Source organism: Ochlerotatus camptorhynchus, unplaced genomic scaffold, assembly GCF_037179485.1.
Source record: "Ochlerotatus camptorhynchus isolate MF236.1 unplaced genomic scaffold, CSIRO-AGI_Acam_v1.1 ptg000142l, whole genome shotgun sequence".
NCBI classification, from domain to species: Eukaryota; Metazoa; Arthropoda; class Insecta; order Diptera; family Culicidae; genus Ochlerotatus; species Ochlerotatus camptorhynchus.
In genome coordinates this window covers 972542-994788 of record NW_027040632.1, presented here as the reverse complement: position 1 = coordinate 994788, position 22247 = coordinate 972542, and the positions used below count along the sequence as shown (strand labels likewise).

At 42.7% G+C, this 22247-nt stretch overlaps 1 protein-coding gene across 1 annotated transcript in view; it reads left to right on the top strand.

The window, feature by feature from the left end:
- Window positions 1-16774: 16774 nt before the first annotated feature.
- Window positions 16775-22247, top strand: part of LOC135700800 (uncharacterized) — a 296750-nt gene continuing 291277 nt past the window's right edge. Inside the window, exon 1 of the mRNA XM_065221449.1 lies at window positions 16775-17273. The gene's annotated coding sequence lies outside the window, so the exon portion shown is untranslated. The remainder of the gene's footprint in view (window positions 17274-22247) is intronic.

Sequence of the window (22247 nt, the reverse complement as noted above, 5' to 3'; positions counted from 1 at the left end):
AATGTTCATGGATTTTCCTCATATTCAAGAAGTTTTCCCTGGTTTACCAAGGCTTTTGCCCGGAAAATTCAACTCACTTTTGACGAAAATGAGTCGACTCGACTCGACTCGACAGGTTGCAATCCTAGTCGAGGTCGGTGGGATTTTTCTGAGGGATAAAAATCTCTGGTCACGTCTTCCTTCGGAAGGGAAAGCCGTTGGTCCCGGCCCATGTGTGTTGATGAATGGGTGCGATATCCTACGCAGGTGTGGAAGCTTTCTGCACATTCGATTGCCGTCAATGGATAGCAATCGATGCTCGTCGGTGATTCGCACTAGATTGCGGAACAGAGACCGACGTTTAATAAAGGAATGAAGACTCGACTTGACTCGAGCACCAGTGATGCCACATTTTCCTTCTGTCTTTTTAACTCTTTCTTTAAATCTTTTTTTGATTTTCAGGTTCCAAGAAACATCAAGAATAACTACGATTAATAACTAAACTGAAAACAAGTCTGTTTGGTTTTGGATGATTACAGACTGCCGGCGAAAAACAGAAGAAAACTTTCGACGAAGTGCGCATCACGGGAGATCGCAAATCGCACCGTATGCGCCATAATTTGTGCGACGTAGAGGCAGTCTTAGCATAAGGTTATTACGAAGCAGTCGGGGTTGAACATTCTGGTCAATTTTCCTCAGGATAGTCTCGCAATCTGTCTTTCCTTGCAGGATAACGGCCACGGTTAGGGCTCTGATTGTGTCTCTTCTAGTCCGGAGAAGTTCTAGGTCGATAAGTTGACAACGGCTTTCGTAACTGCGTAATCGAAATGGATCATTTCAAGTCAATCTACGCAACGCAAAACGAAGAAAGCGACGTTGAACAGATTCAATTCTCTTGGCACCGTTGCTTGAGTTCCAAACCGCTGAACAAAACTCAAGCGTCGCTCGAACAAGCGAACAATAGAGAGATGTTAGACAGTAGATATCGGTGGAGTTTTTAGCTATCTTGACGCCTTATCGACAACATATGCAATGTGTTGCTTGAAAGATAGCTGCAAATCCAAGATCACACCTAAGTCTTTCACCTGATTCACGCGTTCGATTGTCGACCCAAGCAGGTCATAGCTAAATATTATCGGTTGTTGTTTTCGTGAAAACGTAATAGCGGAGCATTTTGCTGGGTTCACTACCATTCTGTTTAAACTACACCAACTAACGAATACATTCAGATGGCGTTGAAGAAAGTAACAGTCAGATTTTGAGGTCATCTGCATATGATAACCGAGGAGCTTCGATGACCAGATGCACGTCGTTGAAGTACAGTATAAAAATCAACGGTCCCATGTGGCTTCCCTGAGGTATACCTGATGTGGCGAAGAAGCTAGCTGATCTGCAATCTCCTATGGCAACCTTTAGTTGCCGACCGGTAAGATATGATCGAAACCAACTCAGAAGATTACCGCATACACCGAGCCTGCCGAGTTTAGCAATCGCAATAGCATGGTTCAACTTGTCGAATGCTGCGGATATGTCTGAATAAATAACGTCCGTTTGAACCCGATTCGACATGCTTTCGGTTATATACGATGTGAGACACAGCAGATTGGTGGTTGTAGATCGGCCGACAGTTGTTGATCAGCACTCTAATACTGCTTGCAATGGAACAGCAACGGTTCCATAATCCCCCATAATCCCAAATTCCCAGCAAGTTGCAAATATGCCGCTGGAGAGAGACATTCCAGCTACGGACACATCAACCTTGAATTGGGAGCTGGAGAGCAGATTCGCAAGATCCTTAGACATGAAATGCGACATCGAAGCGGAATCCAATAGAGCTCGGGCTTGAAAAACATGTCCGTGATCGTCGACGATTTGAAGAACGACTGTTTCAAGGAGAACCGTGCTGGCGTGGGGTTGAACCGACATGCTTATTTGTTGGGATGAGGTAGACGGTCCTGGGGTAGCCAATATGGGTGGTACTTGCGCCGTTTCATGGGAATTTGACATCACGGCGGGGGTGGACGAACTCTTACCAGACTGGGATGAATCATGCAGCAACGTATGGTGCCGTTCTCGACAGGTTCGGCAGGAGAACTTCGAGGAGCAGTTTCTGGCTTGATGACCAGTTCGGAAGCTGATCCAACACAACTTTCGTTGCAATACCAGCTCCCTCCGCTGGTTGACGGGCAATTTGGCGAAAGCTTGACACTGAAAGAGGAAGTGTCGTTCTGAACAAGTGAAACCAGATGGCAAGTTCGGCCTGCTATCAGATGCAGCAGCGTTGGCAGCGACCTTGGGTTGAATGTACTTCTTTGGAGGAGGAAAGTTGCCGGCCACCTTTGCTTGAACCGGCTGGGAGCGTTGCAGCAGATCGGATGCTACGGATTTCAGGATTCGTACACGCTGGTACAGAAATTCAACAAGGTCGTTGTACTTGACGTCGCGTCGTCTTGCTGGCTGGTCTTTTCTTCCCACGCACGAAGAGTAGATGGATTGAGCTTTTCAACGATGGGAAGTCGTGGATACTATGGAAAAGCTGCTTTTTCAAAAATCTACGATTATCATACCTTTTTAGCAGGGCATCTCACACGGCAGCGTAGTTATCGGCCTCGATGTCCACGCTCTAAAACGGCTTGCGTGCCTCGCCTACGAGTGACTGGATGAGGTATTGGAGTTTTGCCACAGTGGGAATATCAGCATTCGAATGCACCATCGACGTGTAGGTGTCTCGAAACGACAACCACTTTGAGAAATCCCCGTTGAATTTGGGGAGGTGGATCGATGCGTTGAGGGCCACTTGGTTGGCATCTGCTGTTCGCCATCCAAAATGCTGTTCACGACAAAATGGCCTGACAAGGTTTGTTCACAAAATGGAGTTGAGGCCTTTTCAATTGTTGGTCTTGAAATGTATTATTAACAAAAGCAGAAATTTCGGCAAAGAAATCGGGTCACGTGACTCTGTCATTAGTGAGGTGAATGGGAGAGTGAATAACACGGTGTAGACAAATGCAAAAAAATCACGAACATATGGGCTATACATATGCGTCTGTATTCCTTGATATTCTGCTTCATCTCTTCTAGAGCTTTTCTGTTCTAGAATTCCGGGGAAACCGGGAATTAGAAATTACCGTTAATATTTATTTACAAACCATTTAAATTTAATTTTAGGAGGAATGATCAACGTCTCATCTGCTGATGAAATCGGTGTTCCTGGACCATCCACTGTTCACACGGGTATCCCTAGCCCAAGACTCCACGAAACGCCTGGCAGTGGCACTTTCGATAACTGTGAAAACTGACCGACAGTGAGTATCGATGAGTTCATTGTCCCGGACTCGAACAGGTGGAATGTACAGAGTGCATATAAATAGTGTGCGATCACCCAGATTGATGGCTGTCTAAACCTGCTCCACATAGTTCCATGAGTCGTTCTCGATGGCCTTAGTAATGACGATGATAGTGGTCTACCACACATTGTAGGGGGCAGGGGCACTCCTCACTGTTGAACTTGATCAAGCTTTTAATAACCTCTGATTGTCATCAGCAATCAAAAGCTCTCAATTAATAACTGTGGAAGTGCATCTAGAACAGTAAGTTGAGAGCACGCAATAAGCTAATATGCGATAAGCAATAAGCTTGTGCAATAAGCGAAAAAGAAGAAGAAATCATCAGCAAATCGCCAAAAAGAATGGAGTCAATACCTTGGGACAGTTAAGAATCTCCTTCCAACAACTTGATCAGTCGATTGGTCAGAAAATGAGCCATCCAACAGGAAGTTGCCCCAATGAATGGGGAGAAGAGCCTGCCCTTTATCCAAGAAATGTTAGCAACAGCGAGTTGACATCTTCACTCTCCCCATCCAAATCGCTTCAATTGGGGATGGTCTCTCCACATCCCGAATTTTTGATTTATAGTAATATGTAATGTAATAATCAGATATGCATAATAAGCATAACGTCTACAAAAATATGCGAGTCGATTGAAATCTGCCGAAAATAAATGAGGACTAATTTGATTTTTACCATAGAAGCGTAGATGCATAGGTGAATGATAAGAGAAAGGAGAGTCAAAGGTGTTGACATGCAGAATTGGAAGTGGTCGAGATTGAATGCGCATGTTTAAATATCGTTGATCCTGTTACTTATCATATAAATTTGCATTTCATCTTGTTATGATTATTGTCAATTACCTTTTATGTGGTACCAATCATCATAGAAGCCAACCTTGTATCGTAGACCAGGTCCATTAACAATACCCTCGTTCCGAGAAGGGGCTCTACACCGAAAAAAGTTTGCATGTAGCTTCCATTGGAAATGCACATGATTTTCATCCATAATCAAAATTAACGGAATTAATATGAATTTCACATAACATTCATGCGATGCCATTAAATTTATGTGATCTTGCAAATGAATTTCATCGGCCTCATAATATTCATATGATTTTGTGGTGGGATTTTGCTATGTGATCACAGGAAAGCTATGTGAGATTCACATGGATTTCATCCATTAGATATGTGATATATTTTTTGAGTGTATGGTACCACGCATACTGTATAATCTTCTTCTTCTTCAGGCTCGCTCACCACCCGGAAAGAACGCTAATTCTGTGTTCATAATTCTAGAGCTGTCAGGCAGGTAGGATCCCGAAACTCATCAGAGATCTGAAAGATGAATCCGAGCTGCCTGTTAGCTTTGGCTATGATATCCGTGTAATGTAGCCAAGGAGAATTCAACTCTGCACACCTAAATCTGTGCCGAGTGATTGAGCTGTGCCGAAAACTCTGCCAAGCGTTATACCGAACGTGCCTATCAAGGTGTCAATATTCCATGAGTTTGGCAACCCCACCAACAACCTCTGATGGATCACGGCAAGCAATCAGCTTCCCTTCATTCTAATTAGAGCGTTAGCGGATGGTGAGGTTAAAGAAGAAGAGGAAGAGGGAGTGGAATCCATCAAACTTGTACGGTGTTCAAGCAAACTCGGAGTTCCTTGATACGAGCTAGTGCAACAGAAGGATGATGACAGAGATGTATCTGCAAAATAACCGGATCTGGTGACGGGGATGTGCTAGTGGATTAGAATAAAATGTAATTGCATTTCTAACAGCAATGATCTGTTCCTATAAATCCTAAACTATTGCGCTAAGGCTATCGTACACCGATCCAGGTCTGATGGAATATGTGGTGTTAATATGTTTCGGCATCCCACAGCAGTACTGAGACTTCTTTCAAAATGATATGGACATCCCTATAAAGTGGATATCCCATCAAAGCCCATACCAATTGAGACTGGCAAGAATAACCGAGAGAAAACGCAGAGGAAAATGTGAAAATTTCCATATCGGTGATCCTCGGCAAGATCGGTATTTGAATCTGGGGGGATAAGCTTTCCTACTGTGATTCTCCGTTGTACGCTTCGAGATCGGATACCCAAGACAGTACAAAATATTTAGTCCAAAATGAAGAAATGTTTTCTGGAAAAGCCTCCAGTGGGTGACCTTTGGTGAAAGCATGTGGGCGAGAATGTGAGAGTTTATCGATGTTCATCCATAGGGGATCCATTTGCTTGATATTGATGAGATTGTCTGGCCTTTCAATTTTGCCATCAATGGCAACCGCCGGGCATGTTTCGGTCGGTGAACCCCAGTTTGACAAGCTTATAATTTTCATAGCATTACCCTGCCCCAGCGTAGGCAAAACTTGTCTTCTATGGTCAGATTTCTTCAAAATTTACTCCGCAGCCAGTTTAATTTTGATTTGTGTCCCAACAATGATACGTACTGGGAACGTGCATAAAATGATGTTCAATGTCTTCAGGTTTTATTGATTTTCATGGTCGCGGGATCCATAGGCACCATAGGAAGACTCAACGACTTCGCTGACCGCATTCCGAACTGTACCGACATATTGGGATGACCAGATCTTCCAGGCTTTTGACCAACCGTAGCTGGAGGTAACCCGTTTCAGCCGTCTTGACTTCCATATTGACAAGATCCTCTCAACCGGCCACTTGATTAAACTTGATTGAAGTGAAGCTCGAATATAAGCTGTTCTGGATGAAGACTTGAGCCGCTGGAATTTTTGCTGGGAATCGGATGACTGAGTTTTACTAGATTACAGATTTACAGATTACTAGTTTTTTTCGAATGAACCGCCAAATGCCGAACAGTGTGCCATGCTGTGTTTCGGCACAGAGCTGATTACCCCTTGAATGTAACTTAACTATCAAAGTAGAATCAAGTGTAATTCCTAGATCACGAACGTCTGCCTAGAATGATCGGCAGCCAGTTGGAAGTATCAAACCGATTTCGTTAATGAATACTGAGAATAGCAGCGGTTCCAAATTGCTGCCTGGAGGATCACCTGAGTTGTTTGAAAAATATTCCTATTGATCAGTGCCGATTTTCACACAAAGCTCTCGATTGGTAAGATACGATTCAAACCAACGAGTGAGTCCTTGAGAGACACCGAGTTTCTCCAGTTTGGCAAGTAGAATGGCATGATCAACCCGGTCGAAGGCAGCCTTGAGATACGTGTATACGACGTTCACCTGTGCTCCTGCCTCCATATTCCGTAGGCATAGGGAAATGAAACGAGCGTGCTTTGTTGAGACCGAACGTTTGGGGTGGAAACCATGTTGGTCAGCTCTTTTATTGCTTAGATGAATCTCAACCAGTAGTCCATCTTCATTCCTTTTTGTCTTCACAAACGTGAGTACTTCTCGTATAGAAAACGGCTGTACATACATACTTGCTAACGAAAATGTTCGCTTGGTGAATGGATTACGGGACTGGCTGTATTTGTTTTAATCGAGCATTAGACCATGCAGGTTTTGGAGCAGGTCTCCTCAGAGGCACACAATACATTATTAATCGGTTCACAACTTCGTCGAAGTAGTTTACGGCTTCATCAATCGACAAGCACAAGTCAAGCGACTGCCAAACTACCTGTACCAGTGAGTGATTCAATGCAATGATGTCAGTTCTACGAAAGTTCAGGCTTTGTACATCAACGATGTCTTCATAGAGATTGATAAATTGCTTCCAACGTTGGATGTTCGGCGTCTAGATGTATCAGAGGCTCGGATGTCTCGGCGACACTGCACTCTAGTGCGGCGCTTTCATTCACCAGCACAAGATCCAGCAGCCGAGAGTTTCTGTTTGGTACAGAATTAATTTGCATTAAGGGGGTATTCCCAATCTTTTGTCTTTTTTCGGCCTGTTTTTCAATTAATTTTTTTTCAAGGAAAATGAATAGTAATGTGCCTAACTCTTTGGAATTCTTGTTTATTGAACATTAAAGTTTACAAATAAATTTTTTTCGACATAAAAAAGACATTATTGACGTCACAAAATGGCGGCAAACAGACCTCTGTTCGCCGCAAACGCCTGGACGAGCGAAGACTTTTCTCTGGAACGGCTTCATCTGAAACAGATTTCGTGATGAAATTAATAATCTGCATAAGATTCTCTGGAGCTTCTCCCGTTGGCAGCAAAAAATCTTGCAAATTAACAAAATGGCGGCCATATGAAAAAACAGGCGATTTTTAGCCCGCTTTTTTGCAGCTTTAAGGTGCTTCAAACAATGTTAAATGTTAATATTTTTGGCTGAAAGTGGGAGAAGCTCCAAAGAATTTAATAAGGAACAAATTGCGCAAAGATTCAAGTCAATATCTCTTATAGTTTCTGAGAAAAATCTTCGCCCGATAAAAAAATGTGGTTTCGAGAAAAACGCGTTTAAAGTTTTGACTTTAGTTAAAACCATTTGGGGGTTCTTACCATTAGTCAGCTATGCCTGGCCACCGAATTCGCTGATCGGAAAACGGCTTGGGGGGATGAAAGTATATAGTCTAAAGTACAAAAAAACGTGAAAAAAAAAATTTGATTTTTTGAAAAAAAAGATCGGGAATACCCCCTTAAACCATGCAGGCTGAAAGAAACCATCCAAAAGAGCACAGCAGGAAGCAGGCATGTACGACCGAAGAATATCATCCAACCATTCGCGGAATTCATTCCTCGCCGATAGCTTGAAGTAGCCGGACGTAGTTTGTTCGTGTCTCCGTTGCGGGTATTGGTTTCGTAGCCGGTGGAGCTTTTTCCCACCATAGTGGTTTTTTATATCGCGCGTTTTACCTACCGTGGACGAAGTTCAGTGCCCAAGGCAACCGCAGTCAGCAGAGGAAGTAGCCACCTTTAGCGACGCTATAGGTGGACTATCATCTCACCGTCATCATCTCATCACCACTCCAAAGCAGCAAGCAACAACAACAAAGCAGCAAACGGAGTGGCTGCACCAGCTCACACAGCCGGCACCGGCCGGTGTTAAGGCTCTGAACCATTTGGTGGATTATTTTAACTTTTGGTTAAAATTTGACAGATGGAAAGTTATCGATTAACCCTGCTATCCGAGCATGGTTATTTCTGACAGACAAGAAGTTAAATTTTGACAACCGTGGCTCGAAAACCGGTCGATCGACAGCACAGGGATTTTCGAACATAGAAAATAACTTTCGAAATGTCACTTTTAACCACGAGTTAAATTTAACTCGGCAAATGGTTCACAGCCTAAGTATACCTACTATACAATAGTCTTCTCTAGCCCATTGCCGCGCTTTTGTTATTCAATTTTGCGCGTGGCTTTGCTCTCTCCCCTGATAGGGTTGTGAAGGCTATAGTGGTGCAACTTCTTGCAACTAGTGAAAAGTTTTTCTTTTTTCTTTTTTTTTTTTTTTTTTTTGATAATTTTGTTTTTGTTTTGTTTGGTTGTTCATACACTGGGCAACAAAATATTAACAACTAGTAGTTAAGTAGATTAATTGGTGAAGGTTTTTTGAAGTATTTTTTTTTTCCTTTTTAAGCGGTTGTGCACCGCGTTTGCGCAACACTTATGGCGTCTTCAGATACCTACGTTGCGCGAACTAGATACTATCAACCGTCTTCGAAAGGACCATGGGTTGTCTTTTTTCGGCCTAAAAATAAACCTTTGAAAACTCTCGACATTTCGAGAGACTTGCTGCGGAAGTATCCGGGAATCTTGGTACATAAGGAGAGATTCAATAAACTGCGTGTAGAAGCACCGACTTATGATGTGGCAAATAAAATTGCTGAACATGAGCTGTTTAGTGTTGAGTACAACATCTACATCCCTTCTCGAGATGTGGGGATAGAAGGTGTGGTCTCCGACGCGAGTCTGAGTGTCGAGGATTTAAAACGAGCATCGGGTTGCTTCAAAAACTCGAAAATCTGTCAGCAGGTACAGATACTGGATGTTAGGCAACTGCATTCAGTATCTTTGCAAGATGACAAGAAAGTTTATCAGCATTCAGACTCGTTTCGGGTGACTTTCGCTGGTTCAGCTCTCCCAAACTTTGTCAAAGTTGATGGTGCTTTTTTTCCGGTGCGGTTGTTTGTACAGAGGGTATATAATTGTACCAACTGCAAAAGGCTGGGACACTCAGCCAGCCATTGCGGCAACAAAACTCGTTGTGGCAAATGTGGTGAAAACCACAAAGAGGATTCTTGCCACAAAGAATCAGTAAAATGCGCTTATTGTGGCGAGAATCCGAGGGGGGCGACACATCTAAATCTCAATTCTAGATGCTCAAAAAATCTCACACTAGCAAATCAATCTTCGAAAAATCATCTTTAATTTCTCGCATCTACTTGCATCGTGCTTAATCTTTTTGTAGGAAATCTTGAAAATCGACATAAATCTTCCTTCTATCTACTCAGCGTGCGTGCAGCTAGTCACATCAAAACACAATCTTTTCTGCATCGTAGATAGAGTCGCCCCCCTCGCGAGAATCCTCACCCCTTGCAGGAGTGCCCGATGTACAAGCAGCACTCCGATAAAGTGCAGCGTTCAATCTCTGGACGCTCCAAGCAGACATATGCTCAAATGTTGAAGGCTGCATCAGCCGTCCAAGATGCAAACCAATTTTCGGTTTTGTCAGTTGAAGAATCGGACTCTGACTCATCCGATGAGGGTGACTCTACGGTGGTACACGCACCTTTGAAAACGAACGGATCCTCAAAACGAAAATGCTCCTCCCCGAAAGTGCGCCGTAAGAAAACTAAAGTCACTCCCAGAGGATTGCAAAATTCCCAGGGTAATGGGGCTGAAAAAATTAAATCGAAGGCTCCTACTGCTCCACTTCCTGGCTGCAGTAAGGATTTTCCGCCATTACCCAACAAAGAAAAGAAAAACAAAAAAGCTGCTCCTCAAACTTCTCAAAAGAAATCCAAGTCCGAACGCGGTTTGCTAGCTTTTTCGGACATTGTGGAATTCATAATAAATATGTTCAACATACAAGACCCTCTTAGAAGCTTAGTTTCTGCCTTGCTTCCAACACTAGAATCATATCTTAAGCAATTGACTGTTTCATGGCCCCTCCTTGCATCAATCATATCTTTCGATGGATAATTCGTCGAACGAGGTTGAAGATATGATCACTGTGCTACAGTGGAACTGCCGTAGTCTAGTGCCTAAACTAGACTCGTTCAAATTTTTACTTCACAATTCTGATTGTGATATATTTGCTCTCTGTGAAACGTGGCTTTCTTCCGATAAAGAACTCAACTTCCACGATTTTAACATTATACGCCTGGATAGAGACGATTCTTATGGCGGAGTACTTTTAGGGATCAAAAAGTGCTACCCTTTCTACAAAATTTCCCTTCCTGCTCTATCAGGCGTCGAAATCGTCGCTTGCCAAATAAATGTGAAGAACAAAGATCTTTGCATAGCTTCAGTATACGTTCCACCAAGAACCTCCATTAGCCGTAGTCAACTCTGGAATCTAGTTTCGATTCTTCCATCCCCAGTATTAATTCTGGGTGATATGAACTCCCATGGTACTGGGTGGGGCGATCTATATGACGACAATAGAGCGGCTATTTTTTACGATTTATGTGACGATTTCAATTTGACTATTTTGAACACTGGTGAAGCGACACGTATAGCAAAACCTCCGGCTCGAGAAAGCCGACTCGACCTATCTTTGTGTTCAAGATCGCTATCATTGGATTGTCAGTGGAAGGTTATCAATGATCCCCATGGTAGCGATCATTTGCCAATCATCATTTCAATAAAGTGTGGCCCTCACTCTGCAGAACCATCTCGGGTTCCATTTGATCTTACAAGGAACATCGACTGGCAGAAATATGCAACGGCGGTGACAATCGGTGTCGAATCAATAGATGCGCTTCCACCATTGGAAGAATATCGATTCCTAGCCGATTTGATTTACAAAAGCTCACTAGAAGCACAAAAAAGAAAAGTTCCAAGTGCACCCTTTAAAAGGAGACCAGCCACACCTGGTTGGGACGAAGAATGCACAAAATTGTATGTAGAAAAATCTGATGCTTTCAAAGCTTTTCGTAGACACAAAACCTCCACTTACTTCGAGGAATATTCAAAGCTTGAGACAAAGCTGAAACAATTAATCAAAGCAAAAAAACGCGGTTATTGGCGCAATTTCGTCGAGGGACTCTCACGAGAAACCTCAATGAACACCTTGTGGAGGGTGGCTCGCAACATGCGTAACCGCTCATCTTTCAATGAGAGTGAAGAATACTCCAACCGATGGATATTCGATTTCGCTAAAAAGGTCTGTCCGGACTCAGTTCCAGCACAAAATATTCTTCGAGAAGCGTCTCCTAGCGGCGGCTCTCTGGATAGACCATTCTCAATGCTGGATTTCTCTAAGGCTCTTCTTTCATCGAACAACTCCTCACCGGGAAGCGATATGATTAAATTCAATCTTCTGAAAAATCTCCCAGGTATCGCTAAAAGACGCTTGCTAGATTTATTCAATTCCTTGCTAGAAAACAACATTGTACCGCCTGAATGGAGACAGGTCAAAGTAATAGCCATTAAAAAACCTGGCAAATCAGCGTCTGACCATAACTCATACCGTCCGATTGCTATGCTTTCGTGCATTAGGAAATTGTTGGAGAAAATGATCCTTCGGAGACTCGATCACTGGGTCGAATCAAATAACTTGCTATCAAATACACAGTTTGGGTTCCGCAAGAGCAAAGGAACAAACGATTGTCTAGCGCTGCTTTCCACAGATATTCAACTGGCCTTTGCGCACAAGGAGCAATTGGCTTCAGTATTCTTGGATATTAAGGGGGCTTTTGATTCAGTTTCCATTGAAATTCTGTCAGACAATCTGCACAGATGTGGACTTTCTGGAATTTTAAATAATTTCTTGTACAATTTGTTGTCAGAAAAGCAAATGAACTTTTCCCTTGGACAACTGACAACTTCCAGAATTAGCTACATGGGCCTGCCCCAAGGCTCATGTCTCAGCCCTCTTCTTTATAACTTTTACGTCAAAGATATCGACAACTGTTTGGCAGAACAATGCACGCTAAGACAACTTGCAGATGACGGTGTGGTTTCCGTAAGAGGTCCACATGCCGTGGACTTGCAAGGACCATTGCAAAATTCCTTAGATAACTTGTCTTCTTGGGCTATGAATCTAGGGATCGAATTCTCGCCGCAGAAAACTGAACTGGTAGTGTTTACTCGAAAGCGGTACCCAGCCCAAATGCAGCTTAATCTTTTGGGCAGAAACATTACCCAATCATTGTCTTTCAAGTACCTTGGGGTCTGGTTTGATTCAAAGTGCACTTGGAATGCTCATATTACGTACTTGAAGCAAAAATGTCAGCAGAGGATCAACTTTCTCCGTTCAATTTGCGGCACATGGTGCGGTGCTCATCCGGGAGACCTCATAACGCTTTATAAAACAACTATTCTCTCTGTTCTAGAGTATGGCTCTCAGGCATGGAAAATCATTAACATTCATTTCATGCATTCATTTACATTCATTTGTCTCTAACTTTTTTCGTCAACAGCCTTCCACAAAATGATGTATAGAGCTTTTGTAGGTTTTGCTATTAACTACAACTTTTGGCCATTACTCAAATCTGTATGTCTTATGCATCACTAACTAGAGCGGGCAGAACTTGTTACTGTTTTTCAGTGAATGTAAAATACATTCACTGATAAACAGTAGTGGCTTCTGTTTGCTCTGGTTCGACATGTATAAGAGATACGGATTTGAGTTGTTGACTAAAGTTGTAGTTAACAAAAATACCTACAAAAACTTCATACATTATTTTGCGGAATTCAGTTGTTGAAAAAAGTTTGGGACAAATGAATGTTAATGAATGCACGAAATGAATGCAAATGATTTTCCATGCCTGATGGCTCTTTCTGCTTTCTCTCGGCAAGAAAAAGTCACCTAATAAAATTGGAACGAATTCAATATCGTTGTCTGCGTATTGCTCTAGGCTGTATGCACTCAACGCATAACATGAGTCTCGAGGTTCTGGCAGGAGTAACACCCCTCCAGAACCGTTTCTGGGAGCTCTCTCTCAGAATACTAATCAAATGCGGAGTGACGAACACACTTATAATTGAAAATTTTGAAGAAATTCTTGGGCTGAACACACAATCTCGATTTATGAGAATCTACCACCATTACATATCATCAGATATGTGTCTTCCTTGTTATACTCCAGACCGTGTTCACTTCACCAATCGCAGTTCCTCAATTGAATATGATCTGACCATGAAACAAGCAACTCATGGGATTCCCGATCAACTTCGACCTATTATTATCCCACGTATTTTTACTGAAAAGTACCAACAAGTCAATTGCATGAAAAGATATTTTACAGACGGGTCCCGTCTCAATGGATCCACTGGCTTCGGTGTCTTCAATGAAAACTCTAGCGCCTTCCGCAAACTTCAGGAACCTTGTTCCGTTTTTGTTGCTGAGCTGGCAGCAATCAACTTCGCATTGGGGATGATTTCCAACATGCCCGCAGACCATTACTTCATCTTCACGGATAGTCTCAGTTCGATTGAGGCTATTCGGTCGATGAAACAAGGTAGGCACTCATCTTATTTCCTTTCAAAGGTAAGGGAGCAGATGTGTGTGCTGGTCGAAAGATCATATATGATTACCTTTGTATGGGTCCCCTCACATTGCTCAATCCCAGGCAATGAGAAGGCGGACTCTCTCGCAAAGGTGGGCGCGCAGGAAGGCGAATTTTATGACAGGCAAATTTCACACGATGAATTTTACCATTTAGTGCGTCAGAGTACCCTTTCGAGTTGGCAAACCGATTGGGACACTGGAAATCTTGGACGGTGGTTACATTCAATTATTCCTAATGTTTCTTCGAGAGCGTGGTTTAAAGGCTTGGGCTTAAGTCGTGACTTCATTCGCGTGATGAGTAGACTTATGTCCAACCACTACTCGCTAGATGCTCATCTCAATAGAATAAACCTCGTGGACAGCAACATCTGTCGGTGTGGAAACGGTTACGATGACATCGAACACGCAGTTTGGCAATGTACGGATAATGACGCCGCCAGAGAGCGACTTTTGAATACCCTCGAGGCCCAAGGAAGACAACCCTATGTTCCTATCAGAGACGTGTTGGCAACCCGTGATCTCTGCTATATGCAGTCCGTTTATGTTTTTCTTCAAATGTCTAGTATAAGAATTTAATTCCTTTTGTCTTTTGTCTCTCTTTATTAGTTTTTGTTTGTCTTGTCCCCCCGTCTCGATGAGTCTCATCGTCGCCCACTGGTCACCCACCATAGCCGGTCGAACTCCGGACGAAGCTAGAACAGCACTACCGTTCATACTGGCGACAACGCTCTGATGAGACAACGAAACCCTACCCCAAGCTCCTCCCCTGATCCTATCCTTCGAAAATGTACCCTTCTAACCTCGAGTAAGCCGCGAGTAATCGGCCCAACTCCTACTAGACATAGAATTAAGTGAATTTTGTTACACACAGTGAACAATGAATTATCGGCTCCGTAAAGCTAACGCGATTGAGCCTCCCAAATAAACGAACTAGATAAAAAAACCATTCGCGGAAATATTCCAAACAATCCCAGACTGGTTGTAGGCGCCAAATAGCAGAGCTAGATCGTTGTGATGTAATCGGGACAATACAGCACCAATGGAACTGGTATGGTTCTCAACGCAGCTCAAATTAGATTTACGGTCAGGAGGAGTACTGCTCAAGAGAAGTACTGACCGGAGCAGAATCGAGGCAGCAGTTCAGTCGTTTGGAAACCGCAATCAAGACGCCACCACCACGTGATTTGGCACTGTTCATCCGGTTACGGTCATTGCGAATTGTGCTGAGTGAATTCGGTCATCTAGCCAGGTCTTGGTAAGAACTATTGCATTGTAGTTGGACTCAACAGCAGTCAAGAATAAGTTGTCAATCTTAGTTCACAGGCCACGAACATTTTGATAATACACCACAAGTCCATCGGATGACATTGGTCGACAATCGGAAAGGCGAAGTTCGAACGTGGAGGCTGATCAGGCGAGGCCTGAAATCGAAGGTTGGAAGACCCCTTCACCGTACTCAACCACACGGCCAGAACGGCTACGGTGGCAGGAATCAGTAAACACGACTGCGTTGAGAGGCGTAGGGGCTTCCTTGGGGCAATGCGTTCTGGGCTGACAGTTTCAGAAACGTGGCAGCTACGATTCGGTGCAGTATATTCAGAACCGGTGTTGTAAAGTATGCCGTCATCGGTGGACTGCAGACCGTGTTGTTCAGGATTGGAATAAGCAACATTGCTCAAGGCCAATTGGGCAAAAAGAGCTAAAATGCAGTACCAGAAGGAAGATCCTTGGGGAGAAGTTCTAATAGAAATGCGAAAGTAGAATGAACTTCTTGGAAAGCATTCGTCCAGATTATGACAGCATCACTTGACGGATTGGACTACGTGTCGCAGCTGCTAATACTGCAAAAAGAGCAGCTGTTGTTGTCCATGACCAATTTGGAAACAATTTGAGGAGACATTGCTGTCGTGGTAGTTGCCCTGATAAAAAAAAACCGTGTACAAAATCAGGGAGTCAGTAGGTTATGACGTTTGAAGCAGAACGGCCAATTATAGACCAACCGCTGCGTGCCCACAGTTTGATCTATTTCTGCTTCAAATGTGACATAAATCAGACCACCGCGGTGCACCGCTAACTAAAGATGCCCTTACGATACCGATAGTTTTTGCACGATCGGTAATTAACAGTGATTTCCAAATTACCCGCAAAATACATCATTCCGGGGAAACGGATTTTTTAACTTTTGATTAAAATTGGACAGATGGAAAGTTATCGATTAACCCTGCTATCCAAGCGTGGTTATTATCGACAGACAAGAAGTTAAATTTTGACTGAGTTCTGCTCGAAAACCCATCGATCGGGGTACAGGGATTTTAGAACATAAATAATAACTTTCGAAATGTCACTTTTAACTGGGCAAATGGTCCACAGCCTATAAACAAACCGCCCTTTCAAAAGCAGTTTCGCAGCGCCGCTTTTCGACCATTCTGCAGCAGCGCTTCCATTTAGTCCTACCGCGGAGAGAGAAAGAGCGAAACCGGGAGGAATCAACCAACACGTGACTAAACTCCCTCGCCACCCTCGCACTTCTCGGGATCGCCTTTAATTGCATTGGGGAGTAGGACACTCTGGGGCAGCCGGCAACAACAGAAACCCGAACAGAAGGCAGCATCTGTTATCAAACAAACCTTCGGGCCGAGCGACACGTGGTTCTTCGTCGTGCCGACACCGGCCACTGGACCTGCGCAGTACATCTATAGGGATTCAACAGCCACGACGTTCGATATGAGTTTGAGTTTATTACTTTGATCTCGGAGGCCGGAACTGTCAGTCTGGTCGCGGATTTCCAATCGAACGGAACGGAACGGAACGAACAACCGGATATATGTGCTCGCCCAAGAAATTTAGGCCACTTCCATCGACACACCATCGGTGTACGATGTAAAGCTGGTAAGTGAAAGTGAAAGGCATTCCGGCTGGTCGGAAGAAAGCCTAACCAGCACGCGCCCGTCGTGTGGGTGCAATCAAGTTTGAATCGGCAGAGGTTCTGAAGGATATGGTCGCATTTTGGAATTGAATGGGGATCCTTTGCACCAAGTGGTTCATCACTGTGACGAAGGAGGATTGATGCCAAGTGGATATTCAACGGTTTTTTTTTGTGTTTGTGATAGATGCTTTAAACTTGCTTTAAGTGGTTTTGATGATTTTGTGGAAATGAAGCGCTCGAAGAATATTTAAACGGTGGTGTGATGAACCATCAATTGGTGTGTTAATTTAAATCGGAAACCATCGCGGGGTTAAGTGTACGGGAAAATTAAACTCAATTTCGGAGCGCGGAATTGAAGTTGATCGACATGCTCCGTTCACTGGGTGGTTCAACTGCAGATGAAAAGTAGGTAAGTTTATGCTTGCGTTTATTTTTGGATTTCCAGGGAGCTGTTGAGGGCTGAGGCACTTGCGTTCAGAGAGAGATATGTGGGTGTTGGAAATCTTGGGCGGTGGTGGGTATTATCCACTCGAAGCGAGTGCAGAAGCTTTGATCTGTGAACTTCATAAATCTATGCCGAGCTTGTTCCATCTGACATGAGTTGGTGTTAATGTATCTGAGATAATTAACTCTTCAATAGTTGTATCTGAGATGATTAACCCCAACTAAAAATGAAGTCGTCGTCTTGTGGATTTTTTACATCCTCTGCATTTTTGTTTCTTATGAAAAATTTCATATCAGTTTTTACAATTCAGTGCCAACATTTCAAAGAGGCGTAATTGCTTTTTTAAACAGTGGCTTTAGCCGTCGATTTCTCGTAAATAAAAGCTCACTTATCCAAATTAACAATGCTAGCTGGTAGAGGAAACATTCTTCTACCGGTTGGTGCAAGCTTTTATTTGCGAGAAATTGACGGCTAAAGCCATTGTTTACAAATGTAATTACGCCCCTTTGAAATGTTGGCACTGAATTGACTGTAGCGTACTTGGCCGAACGCCATTAGGCCGAATGGGTCATCAGGTCGAATTTTGAAAAGTGAAAGATTGAACTTTGAGAATTTTCAAGACCTTTGTCTGAGAAGGGATATTGAAATCAGGATTTTAATTTTGTAAAGCTTTTGCAGTTCAATATAGAATTGAGGGGGTTAGAAGGAAAGGGGTGTAAGTGACTTTGATCGATTCTTTTCATCGACGTTCTCTTTTGATAGCCACAGCTTTATAAACAGATTTTGCGCTATTTCTGCCACATAGTTTAATAAAGGAGGTTCTCATCTAGCATCCAGAATGGCACATGAATCAAGGAATGTGTTCGCAGCTGAATTATTAACGAAATAGAAAGTCGATTACATTCAGACATCCTGTCTTTATTCTATTTTTTTAGATTTCATTCAAAGAAATATAAATTGTGGACTCCAAACAAAATCCTGATTTTAAGCTTGGATACTTTTCTAAACTCAGGTACTCCGATAAATTTTAAGATTAATGGTTTGGAATGGGCTTGGAAAATATTTTAAGAACTTGGAGATTTTCGAGATCTCACATATTCGTCGATACAATCGATGTTAATATTTACAATATTTGACAAATCTCAGGTAATCATGGCAGCAGTTGGTCTCATTTCTTCATTCAAATTGTTTTCAATAATCAAACTTCATGATTACCTGGGTTTTGTTAAAAAAGGTAAATATTTACGTTGTTTTGTACTAGAGTCGGTGTATACTCAGTGACTGGGTGGATCGCACTTATTTTTGCATGCTGTATGGAGTTGTCAAAAAATGAGTAAACTGGTTTTTCTCTGATGAGTGAGATCTACACGGTAAGAAAAAAGTACCCAACGGAAAGTTCACTTTTACCTACTTTTGACTAGTTTGTCTCCTTTTCTCCTTCTAATGTTGTCAAAAACAGAGGAGCAAAACCACCCAACAAGGGTAGTAAAGTGTGGGAACCCAACGTTGGGTATAATAATATTTACCTACTGTTGGGTACAACTAACTTACTTTTGGTTAAAAAGCTAGTGGAAAATTCCATACGAACTGCATACAAGTAAATGAAAATAACTTTGACCCGCTTTACCTACTTTTGGGTTCCTGCACTATAGTGCCGAGATGAGTGAAAAGAACTTAATTTTGGGTACTTTTTTCTAACCGTGTACCCAGATTTTGGGTAAATGGTTCTGATATAAATCATTTCGGTTAGTAGTGCCAGCAAGAAACGAAGACGAGGCAAGGGATCCGGACGTATTACTCCCAAGGATATGAACAAAGGACAGGTGCCGGGTTTCGGTAAGGCCAACATTGTATGGCCAGGATTGTCAGCGCCGATTATTCGAGGTCGCGAGCTTGTCCAACAGCAGCAGATTCCGGAATATAAGGAGCGGGAAGCCAAGCTCAAGAAGATTCGCGATGAGATGGTGAACTTCAAACGGATGAAGCTCAGGCCCCTTGAGCGAGGTTGGCCTGGATATAAAATGCCTAGCCGTAGTATAAGCATAGAGGTAACTCTAAGGCCACTCATTATTATTTTCGGCTCACTCAGTACCAGAACAACGGTCCCAAGCAGTCCCAAGCTATTTCACTCACCCCTGCATGTTCTGCATGAATCCACACACCCCTGATGTTATCTGTCAAACTTTCATAGCGAATCAAAACAAATATAGTGTAGTAATAGAATTTCAACTAGAATAGGGTACGTTAATCGTTTGCTTGGGACCAATAGGCTACTAAAGTGGTGAGCCAATTGAAAATCGTTAGTTTCGTATTGATTGTTGGTATAAGACCGCCGTATGCAGTTGGAGAGGACCAGTTTAAAGGATTCGACACCAAATTTAATTTTCTTCCCGGACGAAAAAATGTATATGCAAAGCATTCATTAGAGCGTTTATTCGTTTATATCGAAATGGGTAAGGTTTACTCAGTTGACAAATGTCATCATCTGAGTAACCGTTACCCAGTTTCATCCATTCAGTGCTAACATTTGAAAACGGCACAAAAGCCATTTGTAAACAAATGGTTTGCGGGCCCTTTACTCACTACTTGAAGTACACCCACGCGACACAACAGCAACATCGGGTAGGGGAAATTTTCCCCTTCCTGACGATGCTGTTGGTTTGCGTGAGCGTGCGCCGCGAGTGAGGTGAGGTGACTCGCTGTCACTAGTGAGGTGACAAAAGTCACCGCGAGTGAGGTGACTCTCCATTTGATTTGCACGGAGAGTCACCTCACTCGCGGTGACTTTTGTCACCTCACTAGTGACAGCGAGTCATCTCACCTCACTCGCGGCGCAGAATAAGGGGGAATATGTCGTTATAGTTAATCGCTCTAATGCAATTTTTGTTCTCCTAACCTCGCTCTTAACAAATACCAAACTAAGTAACATCATGCAGGATCAACAGTTGGGCACAAGTTGACTAGTGCTGCTGAAACAACCAGGATCTGGTCAATAGCTGGCATTGGAATGTTCCATCGCTGCAAAAGGAATCCCGAATGTTTTGTGATTTCTTTGTCGGAAATTCTTCCTCCAAAAGCAGATGGAATAAAGATAATACTTCCTGAAGGACTGACACCTATAGACTGTCTAGTTATAGACATGCAGATGTCAGTTTGACGTATCCAAAAGAACTGTCAGAGCGTGTATCCAAACGAGCAGAAGAAATGTCACACGTTTTTGTTGGGGGAAGTATTGTTATATAGGATATTATAGATTTATTAAAATTATTTGGAATATTACGTTTCGAAAGTAAAACGTATTATTTAGTTAAATTTGAAATTGATAAAAGCTTACGCAGTTAGTGAGAACAATTTACCTCGATTTTCCAGAGAAAAGTGTTCGAATGTGAAAAATTATTGAAACGGTTTGGATGAAGCTTGGTCCTAAAGTAGATTTAAGAACCAACAACCAACGACTCAAACCAACTAGCATGAATACCAATAGATGGTTCGCTAGCTCACCGTTATACCCCGTTCACATTACAGCCAATATCACGTAATATAGGCTGTCTTGCAATGAGCACTCATACATAGGATTTCCAGTGAAAACTTGATGTATGAGTGCTCATTGCAAGACAGCGTATATCACGTGATATACGCTGTAATGTGAACGGGGTATTACCGGAAAGTGTGACAGGACCAACATACTTTTTCAAGTTAGAACAGTAGTTCGAGCCAGGCTGAATAGCCATTTCGTCGAAGACAATAGCAGCGTATTTGTCCATTTCAGACATGCTTTTCACCTTGTGCTGTAGAAGTTTCAAAACTTCATCAAAGCAGCCATGGTCGAAGTGTATGTTTTGAAGTTTCTCCTGGAGGGTTCGTGTACTAGGCAAAAAGCGTTTTTTACGCTCTACCTCGTATGCTGTAGAACCACAAATAAATCTGGTCCTGAATCATTCAGTTACGCTGTCGTCTGACCATTTGGCAATCTTCTTCAACCCGGTCATTAAGGAGTATTGGTCATCGTTCACGACGCTTTTAATTTTTGACAACTGGTCCTCATAGTCTTCTAGTTTTCTTTTTAGGTCCTGGTTTTCGGTTTTTGTACCGGTCAATCTTAATTGAAAAAAAAAATCAATAGATCAAAATAAAACCCCACAAAAATTAATAATTAAAAACTTACTCAACAGCGTTAAAACATTCATAGCACGACGAAGCCTTTTCCTGTGTTAGCGGATTTGAATTTTCGGCATCCGATCCGTTTAGGTCAACAGCAGCTTCACAAAATTCTTCACGTTGCGTGGACAGATTTGAATTCGCTTGATCCGTGTTAAGAGCATCGACCGAGTCGAAATTCCAGAAGCTTTCATCCAGGTATTCCACCTCGCCATAATCTGAAGCTTATGTATCAGTGCATAGCGTTTTCGGTTCTGGAACTGAACTTAACTGAGAGACGGCTAGAAACCACGGAACAGCACCATTGATTTTCCGGATCTTTCCAGCTGTGTCTCTATACAAATCCTCCTCTTTAAAATGCAGCTGAAAGGGAAAATTTTTATAAATATACCACTCAATCTTTGAAATTTTATTTAAAAAAACTTACACTACACAAACGGTGACTATCAGAGAGTCTGAAAGCAGCAGTCAACCCGCAGAATCCAAGCCACAACTCGCGATCAGATTTTTTCACCGGAAATCGAAAAAATGCCACGTTTTGGAGCTCGCTTCGGGACTCATTTTCACAATGTGGAAAAAAGCACTTCATTTTTGGGACATTAGCCGACGGAAACAGGTGAAAAACGAATGAGGAAGTAAACATCAACAAACAAGCTGCTGCCGAAATCGGTTTGTTTTGACTTTTGCTTTGAGTCATGAGGTGATTGAACTTTTTCCAGTGCTGGCAAATTTATGGTGGTATATTTTCAGTTGCCAGATCTACGGATTTTGCATCCGCAT